At 39.7% G+C, this 5,851-nt stretch overlaps 1 long non-coding RNA gene across 1 annotated transcript; it reads right to left on the minus strand.

Moving 5' to 3' along the window:
* LOC139637758 (uncharacterized) lies at positions 1-1,174 on the minus strand. Its single transcript, XR_011694678.1, has 4 exons — positions 1,029-1,174; positions 807-830; positions 552-646; positions 1-139 (listed from the first exon to the last, which is right to left on the minus strand). It is a non-coding gene; the product is annotated as an uncharacterized lncRNA (long non-coding RNA).
* Between the last annotated feature and the right edge of the window lie 4,677 nt (positions 1,175-5,851).

Consider the following 5,851-nt stretch of genomic DNA (forward strand, 5'->3'; position numbering starts at 1 on the left):
CATGATCTGTGTTTCTCCACTGTTGGGGGTGGCACCACAGAGGCAAAGACTCAAATGGTGAACGCCAGAACCTTTGGTGAACTTCAACGAGCAGCGCAGAAAGACTTTCTGTGGAGTTCTGAGGAAGGTTTTCACAAAGCTGGGTGGGAATAAGTTGTCAAATATTAAGGTGTGGTGACATGTTGATGTAATTGTCATATTTTACAGTAGTTTGTCATAAGTTAAATAGAGACTTATGAAGTCAGCTGAAAAACAAAAAATAATAGAGGATGTGTTAAATTAATTTTAGTTGACAGAACAAATTAAATTCCACTATAAAGTAAGGCCACTAACTATTACTAAACTGATAAAGATGATAAATCGATTATGTTAAAAATCTGGATTAATATAAAACATTATTAAAATTAAAAACATTATTCTAATTACTTCATGTTTAATCGTATAATTTAGCATTTACTGAACACCATGTTTACACATCTACTCCGTCCAGTTTCATTGGACCTGTTAACATAAGTAGATGGAATAAAAACATTTCATTTCTCAGAGTCTACCTTTGGGGTAAGGGGAATTGTAGCTCCTTGTATATTGTTGATGACATCTCTCTTTTCTTAGGTATTTCATGAATGGGTTGTCTGCTTCTGTCCGGCTTTGTGAAAAGAAAAAAAAAAAAGATTTCTTTCCATCTATTAGAGTGCACATATAAACCTGAGTCTAAAGTGTTGTAGATTGTTATAAATTGTTATATATAACACTCATTGTCTTTCACTGATCATTTAGATTTGATAACATTTAGAGGAACCACTTACTTGCATGGCTAGGGGAGGCAGACACTGGACAGAAAAAACAGAGTAGATAAATGATAAAAAAAGTATCAGTAAAAGATCATATTGCTTTTTATTTGTATTGTCTTAAATTTGGTTGGATGTTTATACCAAGACTTAACAGTTTTACACATAAATACATAAATACAAAACACCATACATTTTGCAAAACAAGTAAAGAATTAATTAAAAACTGTCGTGGCTTACCAGATCTGGCCTGCCCCAGTAACCCGCCCCAGCAGGGGTAGACAAAAACCTGAAAGAAGCCACTTGTAAAAAAGCTTACTGGTCGATAAGTTTTACGAAGTCTGTTGACTTTTGCTGCTTCAAAAGCTTCGTCTACCCCTGCTAGGACGAGTAGTTTTTCTTTCTAGTTCTTGTCTTGTTCTTGTTTTGCGCAGTTTGATAAGATAAGAGAGGAGGATGACTGTGTGCTGCACGTACATATATATATCCTTCGGTTGGCCAATCATTTTAGAAATTCTTTTGTTTCCATGCCAATTTTCATTACGTCAGGTTCAAAGGGTTGGGCAAACACAGTATCATCTGAGACAGAAGAGAAAGAGTATTGATGGTATTGTTTTGCAGAAAACCACATGGCCTATGACAAACGAGGCCTCACCTTCCATGAGACACGTCACTGGTTTTATTTCGAGTGCTGGATAAAAAGCTTATTAACACCCAGCACTTGCTAGGCTTATTTATCATTATTATCATTTGAAATAGTAGCAGTAGTAGCACTATCATTATACTGACCCCCCTGAACGCCAACACACAAATGTTATCACGCTATTGATTTTCATTACATTATTAGATTATAAAGTAAATTTTTTATTTGTAAAGCACAGAATCATAACAGAAGTTATTTCAGGGAACTTTTCATATACAGAAGGTCTAGATGGTACTTTTCTGAGATTATTTGCAAAGACCCAACATGCCCCATGAGTAAAAACTCGACAGTGACAGTGGCAAGAAAAAAACTCCCATTTAACTGACAGAAACCTTGAAGAGAACCAGGGTCAGGGTGGGAGCAAGAGAGCAGGAGGAATCAGCATAATGCAAGTTCCACAGAACTGTAACATAATAATAATAATAATAATAATAATAGGGAAAAGTAGATGGGGCTGAGGAAAGGATCTGGGGAGCGGGGGCAGAGCAAGAGACCTAAGACTGCAGACTGGAGACAAGGAGCTCAGGAAGATGGCTCAGGGACAGAACTGGGGCTGAGGGACAAAGCAGACAAACAAATGTAGCAATTCTGGGGGATGTCAGTTAAGACAAAGGCCACCAGAGGCTGAGCTGGAGGGCAATGATGAAGACTGGGTCTCTCTGGAGGCCAAGCTGGAGTGCGGCTTCGCAGGAAGAGCCCTTCTGGGGGACACATTTTTATATATTTTATAAAATTTTATTGTATATTTTATATTATATTTTAAATATTTTTTATTTTTGTGGTCTTTGTTATGGAATAGAGTTTAAACCCTTCCTCTGTTTGGGCCAGATGGCTTAAATGTGTCATAAACACTTCATTTTTGATTTATAACCTAACAACCACAACAGATGTGTGTTCGTACAGAAGTGACAATATATTAAAAGTGGAAAGGGGCTCCTTGATGCTGCCTATGTATTTCTATGTTAAATCTTTGCTTATTCTCATTACAAAAGTCGTCATTACAAAACACGTGAACCTTCAAACACACCAGGGCATAGACCTGACGCTGACAACAACCATTGTTAAGCACCTGTACTACACATCCATTGAGTGTTTAACACACCCTTCATCTCAGCTATGTAGAAAAACCAGTTTGTTGGAGACACTGACAGTATATCTCTCTGGACTGTCAACCTGTCAAACACACAAACTACAAACTATGTATGTCTTGTCATCCAGACCAACTTGGCAATGGTCATAATCATGTGATTTCCCTGAAATCCTCTCTGCTGCACTTCTTGTAAAGAGGTTTGCCTCTCAAGCAAAAGGCTTCTTTAGTCGTGACTGACTGACCTTTGTTTAACACTCAGTGGGTTAAAGTGTGTTTGAAGTGTTTTTTTAGACATGTTATTACTACAGTGGCCCTGAATGTCAAAACACAGCAACATTTCAGAAAACAAAATAACATTTCACAAAACAAAACAACAATTCAGAAAACAGAACATGTCACAAAACTAAACAACATTTGACAAAACAAAAAACCAATTTAGAAAACAAAATGGGTTTCCTACATAGCTGAGACGAAGGGTGGACAACAATTCAGAAAATAAAACACATGAACCTACAAACACATCAGGGCATAGACCTGACGCTGACAACAACCATTGTTTACAGACTTTAATGTTCGAACATATTTTATTTCAGAACATTTTTTGTCAGAAGATGCTATCTGTAAAACCTCCGCTAACCCCCTGTCCTCTACCACCGAAACTGGCCTGCAGTCCATTGCAATCCATTTTGCAAGGGAGTTAGTCGGTCACAGGTTCAGTTTGTGTCTGAACGCTTGGTTGAGTGTAGCTTGATGAGGCTGGCTCGGCTGCTAGCACTAGCTTGGACCTCCGGGTTAGCTGCTAAGTACTTTTAGGGTTTAGGTGATATTTCAGGCTTGAAGTACTCTGATGGTATAAAAATCCCTTAGAGCAGTAATTGCAGAGAACAGTGTTCCTATCAACAGTACCATCTGTTTTTTTAATGTAAAAGTTCAATTTATGGGGCCAAGCAGCAGATTTCGTCCGCCTCATTGAACATCCATACAATAACATATACATATGTGCAAAGTTTTTGTGGAATAACATTTTCATTTTTAAGTTTACATTATCATTTGATCATTTCATCTTCTTGGAGGTGTTCGAAGGGAGGCAGTTCTTGTCGCTCCATTCACCCAGGGCCATCATCAGATCTCTGTGCTACCTTCCTGCACACGCCACAGTAGCTGTGTTATCTGAGTATTTCTGGATGTGGCAACACTCAGAGTTCAGGTGGAACAGAGAGAGAGCAGGAAGAAGGAACATAATGCAAATTATAATGCAAATAAAAACTTTTTTTTCATAAAGACTTTTAACCACCACCTACAGTTTATTTACATTCTTGCAGCTGACTGCGCAGTTGTTTCTTTCTTTCAGCTTTATTTTGTCACTTTTTCATTGTGAACACATCAAAGCCTATTTAGTAGTGTGGATTTGGCAAAGCAGGTTAATTCAGACCTACCCTAGCAACCTTTTAGTCGAAAAGATTGTTAAAAAAAAGACACAACAGGAGCTAGCTAACACTTGGATGTACTAGTTACTGAGTTCTTGTATTACCTATGTTTCTTTATGGTCATAAATCTTTGTCAATCCATGATTAAAATAATCATAACTTGCTGAGTTTGTAGCCAATTTTCCAGTAGTTCTTTTTAAAATAAAAGACAGACATATAATCATAATATTTTCTTTTTTGTTTTTTTCCATCTGTAAAAACAACACCCATGGAGCAACTGAGAAAACTACTGATTTGTACAGATGTGACAAAGGGGAAGGGGACTCATTGAGGCTGCATACGTATTTTTGAGTTAAATCTTTGCTTATCCTCATTACAACAGTCCAGTTGTATCAGTTAAAGGTAAACCTACAAATACATACACAGGCAAATTGTTAAGTAACAATCATCATCCAGTATGAGCTGGCAATGCTGAAGCATTATCAGGTGGTTTCCCTGAAATCCTTCCTGCTCCTCCTCTTGTAACCTCTGATCACCAACTTGTATCCTTCAGGACTGAGATTCAGTTTCCCTGTAGCTGAACTTTTAACAGCTCTGGGTGTTTGGTGAAATAATGTTTGGTGAAATAATAAGAGGGAACGGACATGAAATACTTTGTGTCTTCTCTCCTGGTCTGGTGATTGGTAATATGGGCTTCATCCAGCAGAAGTTAAATTTAATTTAAAAATTTAAGTGAAAAAGTCAATAAAAAAAAAGTCTGTTTTAGACTGAAATCCGTGGAACCGAGAGAGGATGTTGAGTAACTTCTGGTTGGTTTTAAAAGCAGAGGTAATGTTAACCACAAGAATTCAACCACAAGCATACTCAGTGCAGACAGTTCAAAGTCAGTGTCCCCGCTTCGTAAAAAACACTCCACACTAAATAGTTGTGGTCAGACCCGCCCCTCCCCCATCAGAATATTAGAAAATCAGAGATCCTACCAGTCAAAAAAAAAAAAAATGTATCTATATTTGGACCCTCTGTGGACCCCCCCAATCAACCCCCCCACCCCCTATTGGACACATGAGACCCCCCTCCGTGATCAAGAGCATCAGAACTTTCTGTTCGCAGAGACCCCATTATCAGAAACCCCATTCCTTCCCAAAAATGAAATTTGGACCCCCTGTGAGAGCCCCCCCAATCACCCCACCCCCACCCCCTATTGGACAATTCAGAAATTTTTAAGATCGGAGACCCCCCCCCCCACCCCCCCTCGTCATCTTGACCCCCGATGTACCCCAGCTCCCAATGAAAAACCCCCCCACCCCCCCACCCAGTTCATCATTTGGATCTTCCATAAGACAGCCCCCCCATACTCCCATCTAGACCCCTGTGTAAGAAACTCCATTCCTCCATTCAAGCCCCCCCATCAGAATATTCTGATATTTCTGCAATCAGAGATCCTGCCGGTCAGAAGCCCCCCCCCCCAAAAAAAATCTATACTTCGTCATTTTGACCCCCGATGTACCCCAACTCCCAATGAGCCCCCCTCCGTGCCCAAGAGCATCAGAACTTTCTGTTAGCAGAGATCCCCATTGTCAGAAACCCCATTTCTTCCTCAGACCCCCCCCCCCCCCCCCCCCCCCCCCCTCCAGTTCATCATTTGGATCTTCCATGAGACAGCCCCCCCATACCCCCATCTAGACCCCTGTGTAAGAAAAGAATATTCTGAAATTTCTGCAATCAGAGATCAGACACCCACCAAAATACAAAAAAAAAAATCTATATTTGCACCCCCTGTGAGACCGCCCCCCAAACAACTCTTTGGACATTTCAGAGATCAGACCCCCCACCCCAATCAACA

This window comes from Trachinotus anak, unplaced genomic scaffold, assembly GCF_046630095.1.
Source record: "Trachinotus anak isolate AG129_WGS33_773 ecotype Australia unplaced genomic scaffold, CSIRO_AGI_Tana_v1 ptg000021l, whole genome shotgun sequence".
NCBI lineage: Eukaryota > Metazoa > Chordata > Actinopteri > Carangiformes > Carangidae > Trachinotus > Trachinotus anak.